Genomic DNA, 16,229 nt, shown 5'->3' with positions numbered 1-16,229 from the left:
AATTTTAAAAAAAATCATATTTGCCACAAAAACCTGTGCTTTGCATGAAAAATGTATTTTGCAACAATTGTGCAAAAGAGTCTTCACAAAATGTAAAACAGTGGGTGAAAATGTCTCAGACCTGATGTAACCTTGCCCAAAAGGGAGAAAATGTGCATAAAAGGAAAGGAAGGAAAGAAAGATTACCTCCTCACAGAATTGTCCATTCCTAGAATCTCCTGTTTCCAATCCTGACATCTGCATCAAATATGCTTGAATATTTGTGGCAATGACTGCTTTGATCTCAGAAGCCAAAAAAATTAACTACTGTACTTTTATGTGATTAGTATACCTCTAAATTTCTTGGGATGTCTGGATGGCCATGATACTCCAGGAGCAGCCCAGGTTCCTGGCACCTGTGACTTCCTGAATCCAATTTACCTAGGGCCCACCACCACAACAACTACACAACAAAAAGGATAATGCCCAAACAATACCAACTTACCTCATTGCACTACCTCGGTGCACTCACAGAGAGGTATTGTTGTTTTGCTTTTAATCTTGTCTGCGTGTGGGCATGTGTATCTTTTTAAAATTTCTGTTCCAGCTGAAATGCATACTTTTTGTTTACAGCTAAACCACCAAAAGCTTGTAAGTTTACAAGGAAACACTGTGGGCCAGGTGAACTCCTGACCTTTCTCTATTGACCTGAAATGCTGCAGAAAAGCTTAAAGAACTTGGTGCCCATGTAATTGGAAACACTGCTGAAGAATACGGCATCAGACCAGTAGACTAATTAGGTGTATGACTCTGTGTCAGGGCAATACACGAAAGGCATCATCCATCCTTTTAGCCCTTCCTTTAACTACACATTGATGAAAAAAACACAAACAAGGAATTCCTTTAGACACATCTCCTGCTCTGAGTTGAATCCTTCATCCTGAACACTGTTTTGCAATCCTAAACTCTGATTCTACTATTGCCGCCTCATGAACCTTATTTTTTCTTCATAAAGCAAGATGCTAATCCCTATTTGCCCAAAGCCACAGCGTTTCTTTAAATATATCTGTTCTGTGTTAAGATCTTTACTCATTTCCAGTTTGTTTGTAATGTGTCACTTTATGGTGCTATACTGTTTGAAATGTTACAAAGAATGCAAGGAAATCCTATCTTTAAACAATTCATTTCTAAAACAAGAAATGGATTCGTTATGTTTAAGTACAGTCTGCCATGATCACAGTCCCTTCTTTTTGAATATGGCTCATATTCATTTCTGATGGGAGCAGAAACACACGAGGACACATTCAGAATCTTCCTCTGGGGTGACAAGTAATGTCTTTACTGTCAATGGGACAGTGAATCAATTCAAGGGATCTTCTGAATTACAAAGGAAGTTGCATGGTATGAACCTAATTGAACTAAAACTCCCGGGACCCATGGTAGTGCAGTGGTTAAAATGCCAGTAATGCAGCCATAAGTTTTGAGTTCAATCCCAGGGGTCCAAGGTTGACTCGGCCTTCCATCCTTATGTAGGTTGGTAAAATGAGTACCCAGCTGGGGGGGCAATTGACTTACCGACGTAAACCACTTCGAGAGACGGAGTTCACCTGATAAGAGGTATAGAAATGTAAATGCTAAATGCTAAAATGCAGAGCATTTCCTCTAATATGGGAAATCAAGAGCCACCATGCTAGGCCTCTACCTTGGGCCCATTCCCACTTGCATTTAATTCAGTTTGTGAGTCACATTGACAGGTTGCTTAACTGATTCAAGCTAATGCTAGTTCCCCCTATGCAAGTGAATTATTTCCTTATTCCTTGCCTCATGGTTGTTGTTTTTTACATGCTTGTATCCCCCCACTAGCCAGTCTTTTTGTTTTAAAAGTCAATCATGTGGCGGGAGTGGAGTGATGCCCCACGCCCCTAGAGACCTTCTGCCTCCTGCCTTTCTCTCCCTCCTTAGGCATCCTCCTTTCCAGGGCAGGAGAAAGGCAGTGACAAACTCCCCTGAACAAACCTTGCCAAGTGTGGTGCAATGGTTTTAGTGTTGGACTATGACTCTGAAGAACTGCTGCCCTCAACCCCTTCCCCACAACCCACTCCTTCTCTTTTGTGTCGTGTCTTTAGATTGTAAGCCTTAGGGCAGGGAACCGTCCAATTAAAAAATTGTATGTACAGCACTGTGTAAATTTACAGCGCTTTAAATAAGGTTAATAATAATAAATATAATAATCATACTAATAATAACAACAACAACAACAACAACATCAGGAATAGGATACCATTCAGCCATATCAGCCCACTCGGTACCTTGAGCAGTCACACAGCCTCAGGGGATGACCATCATGCAATCCCCCTCTGAAGAAACTCGACAAGAAACCCCATGACCGGGCCACCATACGTCAGAATGATATGAAGGCATGCAAGAAAAGAGTGAGTGTGGTGTAGTAGTCTGAGTGTTGGACTATGACTGGAGAGCAGGGTTCAAAATCCACTGGTAAACCTTGAGCAAGTCACACTGTCTGAGCCTCAGGGGAAGCAATGGCAAGCCTCTCCAAAACAAATCTTCTGCCTCCCATCTTTCTCCCCTTTCGCAGCATACTTCTTTTCCAGGGCAGGTCCCCCATTAGGGTGGGGGAGTGCAGTAGGCGTGTGGGCTGCTGCAGCACCTGAATCAAGTTGGAAGCCCCCTCTACAGCCCCAGGGGGCTGATGGTGGGAGCAACATGAGAGCAGAAGCTGCAGGAGGAAGAGGGGAAGCTGGCCCCGGGGCCCCTAAAGGTTCCCATGGGAGGAGAGGCGGGGCTGTCCGGAGCCATCCACCAACCCTGCCTCTCACCAGCTGCCGCTTTCTGGTTGTTGCGGGCTGGGCAGGAAGGGTTCAGCTGCTGGGCAGGGGCTCTGGACAGGACGGGTGGGTAGTGGAGGTTGGCACAGGCAGGAGGCACTACTGGAAGGGACACCCAGTCCTGCAGGGACCTTGCTGCTTGGATCGTGTTATCAACTCCAGGAGAAGCCACGAAAATCCTGCTGAGCAGCCTTTGCCGGGGGGGGGGGGAGAGGCAACAACCGGGGGTGACTCTCTAGGCCGAGGCCAACCATCTTCCATATACCCCCCTCCAGTATGAAGCAATTGATCCAAACGTAATTCACCACTTGTTGGACATGGCTGCAAATTGCTTCTTTTCAAAAGAACCACTTTTTGATCTGTCGTCAAATAGAGCAATTTTTTTCATTTGCCTCACTTCATCACAACTCCAATCAGTATGAAACGGTTTCCAATGTGAACAAGGCACATATAAGCCGATCAGCCAAATCGGTTAAAATCATAGTGGGAGCGAGCGCCTTGAAAGACATCGGCTTCTGCATACCTCACATGCCTTTGGAAAGAGCCCTGTTTGGGCACCACATTGATCCATGTCCTTACAACATGATTTTAAACTCTTGCCATAACACTGCCAAACCAGGGTGGAACTTGTATGGGGGGGGGTCATTGCAGAGTTTGTAGAGAATTCTGGCTTCTGCAATGACTACAAAAAAAAGTGACTTGCAATGCTGTAAGTTTGATTATGCCATCATAATTCACAACAGGATGTCATAATCTTCAAGTCCTATGAAATGTTTGCTCCCATATAGGAACGGAAAGGAAATAATTAACAAGAGCCCTTACAGACCAGCCTGAAAGGCCGACCTGGGGGCAGAGTCAGGGAGCAGCGTTCCTGTGATGCACACTCGATCCACTTCCCCCCCAGGGTGCCCTGAACTGCATGCCACTCCAGGCATGAGCAGCCTCATGGCACACCTCCGGCACTGCATCAGATGACGCAGATGCTGAAGGGGTGCCATACCGCCATGTTCCTGGCTCACGGCACCCTTTTTGTGACTCCTTTCTTGCGCCCTCGGAAGGCTGGATTAGAGCTGTGGTTGTGAGGTTGCTGTGGTCTTGTCCGTGTAAAAAGGGCAACTGTAGAGCCCCTAAGAGTAAAACACCACAAACATACACACACACCACTTGCTCGTTGTGGCCTTTGAGCCTATAAACAAAAGTGTGCACATATTTTTCATTTTCCTCTCAACAGAGCAAAGCACATGTACCAGACTGTTGTTCTCTCCACCTTCATTTTCTATATTAGATGCAATGCACACCACAAAAATTATCTACATGAAAAATTCACACAAAGACTTCTATAGTCAGGTGTGTATAAGAAAAAATGTGTAAGAAAATATACCTTAAACTTTTTCTGTGAGAAAGGGAAAAAATGTTGAAAATTGGATGAAATGTATTATAATAATATACATTTAGATGTCTAACAGATATTTTCACAATCCTACACTGCTTTGTACAAGTATCCATTTCTTGTGTTGATTTAAGTTTGCCCTCTTCTGAGTGCCCGACTCAGTCTCAGAAACTCCCACCTTAATCTAAAGTTCAGAATATGGCCATAAGAAAAGGATCTTTTTAGTTGTGGTGTTTCATAGTTCTGGAATGGTTTTCCCTATAGAAATTCATCTGGCACTCATTAGTTCAAAACACACTGCAGAAATATCCCGTTTAAGACCACTTTACTGCCCTGGCTCAGTGCTAGGGAATCCTGAGAATTGTAGGCATTGGTACAGATGGGTGGCTTCGTGTCGCTCGTCTTTCCCCCTTTTCAATGCTGCAGCAGATGCATAGCACACCACCAACACACTGCCAAAAAGAAACCGCTCTAAGCAGCTTCTTTTTTGTGGTGCCATAAGGAGAAAGGGCGCTGCCATGACATCACTTCCGGAAGTGACATCCAGATGCTGCGCGGTGGCAAACTCATCATGGCAGGCACCATGTGGACCGAGGACCCCATGATGATGGAGTCTGTACAGACTAGGGTTCCTGAGTGTTGTGGTTGTTGGGTGCTCTGGAACCCTAGACTCAACATGTACAAGGCCACTCCCGGCGGTCTACACCGGACCATAGTTTATATGTGGCACCAGAGCTCTCTGACAAAGAAGGTTAAATGTTCACAACACAACATTCCCAGAATTCTCTAGGATGGAACCAGGGCAATTTAAGCGTCTCAAACTGGATTATTTTCTGCAGTGTCTTTTGGACCACTGTTCTCCTTTTGTGCCAGGCTAAGACCTTTCTGTTCTCTCGGGCCTTTAAAGACTTTTTGAGTTGATCTTATCTTCTGTCTGTGACATTGGCAGTTGTCTTATGTCTTTTGATTTGTATTATCTTTTGCTGTTTTGTTATTGCATTTGGGTTTTTAAATGAATTTTCAAGATTTATTATTTATGTGTACACTAATAAGGAATCCCAAGTGTTTTCAGCCATGGATTCATGAAACATCCTGGGTTCTCCTCTCTAATTATGAATAGCACTCAGGATAAAAACAGGTGCTGTCAACCAGGTAAAGGAGTTTGATTTTTTTAGCAGCAGAGATGTCTGTATGTCTGTGCATCTGTTTGGTGGGTGGGGCTAGTGGTTCATGAATGAAATTTAAATAAACTGATCTTCTAAAAAACCTAAGCATCACGAAAGTGTAATCTATTTACAATATGCAGCAGCTACCACACATTGAGGAAGCAAACTATTGATATTTTTTTACTACAAAACAAACAAACACTTTTAAAAAGCAAGGTGATCTTCCTGCTGTCACATTATTGAATTCAATTCATAATTAGTGAAACCAACTTTAGGCCAACGAGTCAAATAATGTTGTCGTATCATCATAGCCGAGATCAATAATTTAGAAGGTAAACTACCTTTGTGAAAGATTTCCAAAAGCAAAAACTAAAGTGAGGGAAAAATAATATTCCCCACATCTGTTACTTTTCTGTTTTCTTTCTTTCTTTTTTTAACCCCCCCCAAAAAAAACAAAAAAAAACGCCCTATATACATAATTCCCATTATCCAGTTTGTATGGCTGTTATCCACTTACAATAATTATTTCGTTTATTAATTATTGCTCTGCTGCAGGAGTGGAGAATCTGGTAGAGGATTAGAGCATTGCCATGCATCTGTTCCATAATACTGGTGAAAAAATGGTTATTAAAATGAAGTTGCATATGCACCTCAATGAGTTCGTGCATCCCTGGAAAAAGCTCTATTCTTCTATTTAAAATAGAAAATTAGTTAACCAAGAGATCAGTTCCATGTGAAAACTGAAAGGCATTAATTAGCTAGATGATGCAAGGCCTAAATCAGGAAGATTAGATTAGCATCAAGGTCCGTGCATTTCAAAAGGCAATGGCAAATTACAACATGTTTTATTTGCATACAGAATGAGGCTGGCAAATTTTGAAGGGGTGGTATTAGTGGCTTGTTTATCTCCTCACTCTCACCTTGGTGAAAGGAGATGATGTGTCCATGTATGCACATGGACAGATTGCAAATCTCATTGAATCAATTAGATTTAAATTACTCGTGACTAAGTAATTTTAATGGAATCTAAGCATGACTAATTACTCTGTCTTTAAACTATATGGCTGCTAGTCTCAGTTGCTACCGGAATGGTCAACCCAGATTACTGCAGTTATCACATCAGAGAAATAACAAGACATAGGCTTCACTTCTCCTACTTTATGAAGGCAAAGTGATTGCTTCACACAGACTCCAAAGCAGACAAAAGCCTCATTAAATGGGACTGCCAGCAGCTACAGCTGTGTAATAAGAGGACTACCTCTGTATGTTCCCCTCAGTTGCATGTTTGATAGGTCCGCCCATTCTCCAGTAATGGGAATTAATTTCCAATGCTGAGCCATCAGAAAGAGCCCTCTGGTTCTGTTCTGCTGCTCTTTTTGGAGTGCACTACAGTAGTGGTCTATGTGTGTGTGTGTTTGTGTGTGTGTGTGTGTGTGCATGCACATACACGCACGCACCTTTAACTCATCTGTCAACTTCGGCATCCCCATGAATTGCATAGGTTTTCTTAGGCAGGAATACTCAAAGGTGTTTTTTCCAGTTCCTTCTCGAAATTAAGCATATGAAAACCTGCCATTTGTTGGGAGTCTTCCCATCCAAGTATTAACCAGGGCTGGCCCTTTAGCTTCCAAGATCAGATGGGATCTGGTGCTTTTAAGGATCATTACAGGTGTTGTAATGGTTTGAATGTTGGAACCACAGTTTTGGAGATCAGGGTTCAATTCCCAGCTTGCCATGACACCCACTGGGTGACCTTGGGCAATTCAAATATCAGCCTCAGGGAAGGCAATGGTCATCTGAACAAATCTTGCTAAGAAACCCCATGATAGGTTTGCGTTAGGGTCACTATAAAATTGGCAATGACTTGAAGGGACTAACAAACAACTGTTTAAATATCATTTGTCAGGCAATTAATCTCTTTACATTCTACAAACCTGGGCCAATTCACTAAAAAGCTACAAGGAAAAAGCATATAATTCAACGAAATGATGGATTCATATGCCCTACTTTTTCATGATGACTTCAGGAACCAGGTATATAAGCAATGGCAGTAATCTCTCTTCAAGTTGCTCTACAAAAGTAATCTGACATTTTGTTCAATGTGGAACAACTTGCACTCGTTCAAAGTTGTGAAGAGGGTGGGCATTTGTTGCCATTGCATATGGATGCCCACTACACCTTGTCCATAGCATGGATGTGCATCGCACAATCCATTGTGCATTTGGTTGCACATTTGTGTGTCCTGCTTAGTTGCACAACATTCACAGTGGGACACAAGAAACTGTGTAGCACCAATTAATGCCATAATCCTGAATGTTAAAGATCCACACTATGCAACCCTGCTGATGAATCTCAGCTTATGTTTAGAAATTTCAACTCTCAGGAATCTTTTTTCAATATCATAAGGCAGCAACTGTATGGGAAAGCATAAGAAATCAGTCCACCCAGGGTCCTATATATGCCAGACAATCAAATTAATAAAGATGGTAGTCCACAAAATCTGAAGTCATTCTCCATTATCAGGGCTTGGATCAAAAAATGACATTTAACATCTTCTCTAGTGGCCTATTGAATAATTTCATCAAGAAACTTTGTTCACACTGCAGCGACAGACCATGAGGGCACAATGAAAATCCTTGTGATGGATTCATTGTTTTTGAGGAAAAAATGACATAAAATGCAATATAGTTGTGTAAGAATGCCATTTCAATCTACCTAAATGCCTACTCACTTTTTCGCATTCATGTCTTGCTCTACCACATTTGTCTCTACGTAATGTTATTATCATTTCTATAGTGTTTTCAATTTGCAGATGCTGCCTATCTTTTTATCTCATTTCACTTCATCTTGGCATTTAAACCTGGATCTCTAACATCATATTATAAACAGTCAACTATCCAAACATGATACAGGCCTTCTGCTAGGGTATTGAGGTATAATATGACCTGAGTATCCAGCAGACTCATTTGGACTGCAGCCTTGGTAAAAGCAAATTGCTCACTTAGACATCTCTTAATCCTGCAGTTTCCAATTATCTTGTGAACAAACTCAAGTGTGCCCCGTAGGCTCTCCCTCAAGGCAGAACAAAAACATTAGAAGTGGGGGGAAACCACCTCTTTTCAGTGTTTTAAAATATATATAGGTCTGCAACACTCAGCGACTTTGTATATATGTACACATATTGTTTGATAGCTTAATCTGCATGGACCCCAGAGCAGGTGGGATGGGTGGCTCAATCCCACCCATGTACTCTAGAGGGAGCTGAGGCCCCCTCAAATGATCAGGCAAAATTGTACTTCTGAGACTTGAGGTCCTCAGAGTGTTGTATGGAAGTGCCATTAAAACAATATTAGTTTTTGATTTTTCATTATAATTAGATTGTTATCAGTTCAGTTGGATGACAAAGATGAAGACTACACATGGCCAATGTGATCATAATTGTGCTTTAATGCAGCACATTGTGCTGTTACTACATGGACCTGTCTTCCATCACCCTAATCAACCTTTGAATCAACTCTGTAGAAATGGGATGTTTCATCACACCTAGTCACAGAAGGTTCCCTGATGCTAAGAGTCACAGAAGGTTCCCTGATGCAACAATCTGGGGATCCAGTAGACTCGGTTTGGATGTGCTAGCACATATACAGCCAATTAGACTGGCAGTTTCCGCACTGTGACTTTTAAACACACAATGCCCCCCATCACCCGGAAAGTCCTTGCTTTGTAGAAACACACCCTCAAGTAGTCAAACTGTAATGATTTTGTTTGGTAGCTTTGAACCTTCCATCTTAAAAACAGATTCAAGCGGTCTCTGATAGCATGTATGCATAATATGTATACAAATTAATGGTCATTGCAGATTTGTTCCTGTTGTCCTGTAATTAAGCCAAGATTTTGACATTGTCAATTAACTTATAAGCACATTGTAAACATTAGTACTTTTGAATAAGGGCATGTACAGATGTATTCAATTGTACTATTCAATTGTATTTTCAAATGTACCTAATAAGCACATTGTGAACTGCATGTACATGGCCTTGTTCAAATATGCTTATGGGCACATGTGTATGTGCTTTTGCAGAATGCAGTCATACAGCAAACACTCTCTTCTCTTGCTGCAGACATATAACTAGCTACAATTTTTTTGAATGCAGCACTGCAAAACCCACATCCTGTCTTAGGACCCATAATAATTAATAAAACTTGTTTTTACCTGCTTTTCTGCTACGAGGGCAATCAAAAGTGGCTTACTATCTTCAAACAAAACCATATACAATATATAATAAATAACTAAATAAATAAATAAACAAATTTGTATTTCCTGCCTCTCCCAGGTGGATACGGTGGGATTACAACCCAATGCAATATTACAATAACAAGTACAAATCACAAAACTAAAAGCAACAATATAGTACAATAAAACATAAAATAAGATAAAACAATTAAAATGATACTAGCAAAGCAAAGAGAGAGCGATGTTTCAATCTAGGTCAGAGAGGCAGAAGAATATGTCTTATAATAGTCAGGTGGGTAAGTTCGCCCACAGAGATCCGTCTAAACTGCCTTCTTAAAGGCCTCCAAGGAGGTGGGGAATGAGACAGATCTCTTCTGTGAGACTGTTCCAGAGTTTTGGAGCAGCTGCGAGAAAAACGGCTTTCTGGGAAGTGGAAGTAGTCTGGTTGTTGTAATTCCAACAAATTTCTTCCCCAATGTTCTAAGGTGGAGAGTGGTTATGTAGGGAGGGCATTCCCACAAGAACTCAGGCCCAAGCCATGTAGGGCTTTTGTCCGGGAGTGCTGCCAACACACACTCTCAACCTGTTAATGCCTGCTGGGCAAAGGTAACATGCCAAGCTTCCAAGGTGGTTCCTCAACATGCCAAAGCCTTTCAATAGAATAAGCCACTAGTCAGTCCAATTCAGGATTACAGAGCCAATAACTACCGTCCAGTCTGAGGTCAAAGATGCCAGAGGGTTGGTCAAAGTGTCCGTCCAGGTCAAGGATTTGCAAAGGCAGTCAAGGGTCTAGAAGCCAAAGTCAGATCAAGCCAGCATTCACTAATGAAAACTAATAGTCTCTGGCAAGAGAGCTCAGCGTGTCTGCCAGGTGCCTTATATCTAGCTCCCTTTATCACCGCTGTTGATTGCCTAATGGGCCAGCCTCTTGGAACGCCCAAAAGCATGCCTTTCTCGATCTCTTCTGGTGGATAAAGGTAGGAACCTCAATGCTCTGCTGCTCTATGTGTCCCAAGTCTGGCACTTCTACTGGGGCAAGGCTGGGCTGCTGGGCCCCAGGCTCCACTGGAGGGAGATCCCACAGGGCCTGACTGGAACCAAATCCACTGAGGCTGGGAGGCAGGAGAGCAGAGCTGGGACCGGCAGGCAGAACTGAGGCCTGGCACAGCCTCAGGATCCTCCTGCACGAGAGAGCCAAGTCCTCCTCATGTCCTCTGAGTCCTTCTCGTAGCTGGCCATGACAGCTTTAAAGTAATAACCAACCACCTTGTATTGCACCATATACCAAACTATATCTTACCCCCTTAAAGGACATTAAACAGATACAGTTTAAAAATGAGGAAACATGTTAGGGGGTGTGTAAAGGGGGACATTAATAATTCAGAATTATGCTGATCCTTTTTAAACCAAAAAGGTAACTCACATCCTAATTCAGAGTCTGAAAGAAGTTTATACATGCGCCAAAGTTTTTTCCAGGCCTCAACCAGACCCAACAAGCCCCGCAACAAACAAGCCCCTCCTCCCTTCAGCCACCTCTTGAGGGAGAGCGGGGCCGGCTAGGCTCCAATTGCCTTCCTGGAAGAAGAAAGGCCCTCCCTCCGGTACATCTGCCTTGGTCCAGGCCTCCGAGGAGAGAAAAACTGCTGGCACTGATTCCCTCTCCCCCCATCACCATTCCTTATCCTTTGTGTCGTGTCTCTTTTAGATTGTAGCCTGCAGGGCAGGGAACCGTCTATTATTCCCCTCGTAGTAACCCACTCAGATTCCCAGTGATTGGGCGTTATAATAAATAAATCCTATTATTATCATTATTATTATTATTATTATATTATTATTATTATTATTATATCCACTATAAGGCATTAGGTCTTTTGTTGTTGACTGGGTCTCAAGTCATTTCATAAACTTCATGAAAACCCTAAAAGCAAACCTATCACAAATTTTCGTCTCTTGGCAAAATTAGTTGGAGGAAGTTTGTCCATCCACATTTCTCTGAGGCTGTGAAGAAACCCACCAAAAAAATGAACTTGCCAAACATCATCCAGTGGGTTTCCTCCCAATGGCTGAGCAGAGATTCAAACCCTGGTCCATCCTGGTGTCCTAGTCTAAAAGAAAATCAAACTACAAACACATTGGCTCATCCATGTTCCCCCACAAAGGTCATCCACACAATTTTCTCTTCTGTACATTCTTCAAATCTCTGAATAACGAGAATTCTTGGTTCATTATAAAGACAGCCAACAACCCTGCAACTGTGACTCTCCAGCACAAAAATCTTGCATGTTTTTGCCCAAGATTCATCACCATAAACCCTCAGTACAGTAATCTTTGTCAGAAAATACAAGAAATCCTCATAGGCCAAAGAAAAGATTTCATTAAGAACCAAACTGTCCTATTCACTAACCCACACTCATCATCATATCACATAATCTGCAAAACCTCTCTTGGACTATCATAAAGTGACTAACACGAATAGTTACAGCATGACAAATCCCGTAGCCCAAGCCTGTTACTACCAAAATGCAAGGACTGGAACCATGTTGTCACGAGCCATTGATGATCAAGAATTATACTCATATAAATGTTAAAACTCATAACATTTAAATCACAAATATGTGCAAGAGGGCAGGAAAGCTGATACTCGACGGAACGTAGATGAACAATACATAATAATGCACCACCTTGCTGAATATCCAAGATTATATCTACAGTTTTTCTTAAGGGTAACTGAAAAGTGTCCCCTGAACAATCTCACTCCAGATTGACTTTGGACGCTTCTGAAATTACTCTTCTGGTTTAGAGTCTACAACAGATAGTGCCACTTTGTTTGAACGGTAAGCTCACTCTTTACAGTAAGTGGTTTGATATGTGTGTGTGTTTGGATCAGTACACACCACTACAAGTATTAGACCTCCACACCTTCAGTTCAATCTAGAGCATATAAAAGAGCATACCCCACCGATGTATGAATTGTCAACTGCAAACTCTATATTTTTTGCACCATTTATCATGTTTTTGACCCAGTGGCAGGCAAAAAACCCTCCATATTCCATTGCCATTGTTCTGCCTCAAAGGGTAGGAGATAATAAAAGTGAGTGAAGGGTCTTGTGCTTGGTCCAAGTGGCTTGGTGGTTAGAGCATCCCTACCTGTTTCAACTATCATTTGCTCTCTGGCCTCTGAGAGCGGGACCGGATGGAGGCCCGCATTAATCCTCTTTCCTCACCACCATTCCATTTTCTCTGTGTCCTGTTCTTATTACATTGTAATCTCAATAACAGAGAACTTTCAAATTACACTGTGCCCTGAAATCTGCCAGGATTGGCTTCCAGGGACCCCTTCCCTCCATGGATAAACAAACTCTTCAAGTCCACATAAATACAACTGTATAGTAAAAGATTCCCTTATCTCTCTCTAAAAGTACTGTTCTTAGAATTCCACAGCACTGGCCACATGGTAGTTAAAATGGTTTTGTCCAATGGATTATTTATGCCAGGTGGATGTAGCCCAAGAGGCCCAATTCCAATGGGAATGTTTTCTAGCCCTTCTAGCCCTTCCTTAGAAGTACAGTACCTTATGTGGTACTGCAATTCTAAGCATCACTCTGCAGGTCCTGCCTCCTTCCTGGAAGGTGCACAAAACTGCCCTGGAACCGCCAAAACCCTCCACAGGTTACTGCACAGGGTGAAGCTATGATTTCCAGTTCAGGACAAAGGTTTGCAGTGTTTGAAAGAGGGCCACACAGGATATACGTGGTTGTATGGTTGGGGTGGAAACCAAGAGTGATCCAGATCAATGACAGCGATATAATTGTATAGATTGTTTAGATGTCATACCTTTCAATATGACATTTCCATCCTGGAGTTTCCCGAGGCATTTCAGCACAAATTTACCTCCCTCCCCACCCATTTGCAGTCCAACACATTTGGCACTACACGGGGAGTGGACTTTACACTGACAAAACAGAGTGGCCCAGTACATTTCCGGGGCCTTTAGGCACCTCTTGTCACATGCTAGGGGTTGGCTGAGGGTGGCGCACCACATGCCACGCAAACCCTCTCACGTGATGAGGGCATAACAATGGCAGCACTCTGTATACATGTGCTGCCATTGTTACGTAGTGCCGTTGTGGTGTCTGCATGACGCTTGCGTGGCACTTACGTATCGCGGTGTGACAGTGGCACACTTGTTACGTGCCGCAGGCTTCAAAAAACCCCCTTTTTGCGGGTTCCTTTTTCCGCTGGCAGGAAAGCCTTACAGTTTGGCCGGTGAGGCTTCCCCGGTGGATGAAAAACAGGGCACCGGCAGGCCCACCCTGTCAAGGTTTGGTCTGTTCCATGCCAGAGCCACTTTTTAACAAGCCAGTAACAAATTGTTGCCACTAAAAGCCAAGAGTATAACCCATTGTTTTCTATGTAGGATACTGTGGTTACTTGACTACTTAACAAATTAACAACAATGAATGCCATTTACAGATACCCTTTTTGTTGTTAATGTTAGCACGAATTCTGTTCATTTCTATGGTTTACTATTATACATTTATGTATGTTCAAAACTAATTCCCACGCTTTGGTTCTATTATTCCCAATGGTCTGACAATAACACTTTAGCACTTTATATTTCTATACCATGTGTTGCCCAATTTCTCCCAAACCTGGGGTACTCATTACTGACCTACAAAAGGATTGAACGCTGAGTCAACCTGCGGCCCCTGACGGACGGAACTCACAACCTTGTGGCTGAAGTACTAGCATTTAACTCCTTCACCCTAGTCTGGTATTGTATATAACTATTTCTCCCCAAATGACAACATAGTCCATATGATGTGATTGTCTCCCAGCATGGCCATGCTTTTTCCCACTCTTCAGAAAACCAGAGCATGTCCACAATGATACAAAAACAAAATTCCTACAAATGCTGTGCTGTCATTGTCAATATCCCACGAACATAATTATGCTTCTTACCCTTGAATAATTGTATATTGAGAAAGCAAGAACTGGATTGTAAATTTTAACCATAATAAATTAAAAAGATATCATTAAAAAACCAATGATATACTTTCTACGTCTACCTTATGTCATCAAATGATCCTTGGGTTTTGGCTAGGAGACCTTCTACAAGTTTTTAAAACTGTTTTAAAAAACCAAAAAAAAAAATCAAAAGAAAGAGAAAAGAACGAAAAAAAGAAAACAAACGAAAACCATACTTTTGGCTCAGTATGAAAATTGATGAAAATATTTTTTTGGACCTTGCAGGGGACTCACACACTTGCCCTGGGTTCACATGTGACCTTGCTCTAGGTCACACTTGCCTACTCCTTTTTTCTACACTCACAAACATTCCTCTGAAGTGTGGCATTTTCGTACTCTGCACACAATGGAATTCCCTATGACATCAGAAACTGCTTTGAATGAAGATCACTCAATGTGAAATATTCATCTTCCTTGTAAGTATTTACTGTCATAGAGATTCCAGTGAACTGAAAAACAACCTATCCTTTGTTTTTCTGTACCTGATATTTCTGAAGAGGCCAATCACTGTATAATCTTTCCCAGATATTTCAGGTCACTCTGGGTGGAAGAGAAACCCCAAACAACTTTCAGCGCAATAAAGAAGATGTTTGTTTTAGTGCTCTTATTTACTATGGCATTTTACTAATGTGCGGCCCCTGTCCGGTCGGGCATCTAAGTTCCGCATTCCGCGCGTACTCGGGTTAGTTACTTCCTGCTGTCCCCATCCTAGTATGCACGGAGCGCGCCACAAAATGGCGGGCCCATTCACAATGGGGGGCCACCATGTTGCGTTTGCGGAGCATAGCATTCGGCTCCATGCGGCGGCAGTGACGCCGATACCATTGCATGACTAGCGCTTGTGGGCCACTTCCAGGGTGCAATAAAAGAAGCGGCCAAAGGGAATTCGCGCGGTTTGCCACTGCAGTTCCTGGACGCACAACCGGCGCCACCGGCGACGCCGCTTTTAGGAGGCTTTTGTAACGTGCCGTAGTCTGCCTAATTTATAACAGTTCGTGGATGGCTCATTTTATTTTGACAATGTTAGTAGATATAAATTTACTGAAATGTTTCTCTGTTTCCGGAATTCAGCACCGACCACAGCACAGATCCACCATTCCCCTGACACTGGAGCCACCCGCTGCCACTGAAGTGTGCTGAAGTGCCAATCCTTCCTCTGCCAACCCATTCACTTGCTCACATTACAAACCTTTCTCACCAAGCAAGTGCCTACACAAGCAAGTGCTTAAAACCGACGATTATTAAAGCATAGGGACCTGTTAATTGTTTAGATCACAATCATTGTAAACATAATAATAATATAATTACTAATAATATAATAATAATAATCATAATATTTTTTTATTTCTATCCCGCTTTTTGCCAGGCCAATCAAAGCGTCGTTTTAAACAACAGGCTAAAATACATCAGTATTCATGTACCCCCCCCCTTAAAACAAATTAAACAGTACAAAATTAAAATAAAAAGAAAAGATTAATAAAAAATAATTTAAATGTTTACTAATAATTTAGGATATTTTTTTATTGAATAATAAAGACAATATAAAAATAAATATTTTTGAATATTTTGGTTTTTTTTAACTAGAC

The sequence above is a fragment of the Sceloporus undulatus genome, chromosome 1 (genome assembly GCF_019175285.1).
Source record: "Sceloporus undulatus isolate JIND9_A2432 ecotype Alabama chromosome 1, SceUnd_v1.1, whole genome shotgun sequence".
NCBI lineage: Eukaryota > Metazoa > Chordata > Lepidosauria > Squamata > Phrynosomatidae > Sceloporus > Sceloporus undulatus.
The sequence above is the reverse complement of the archived record's forward strand: the minus strand, read 5'-3'. Positions refer to the sequence as shown.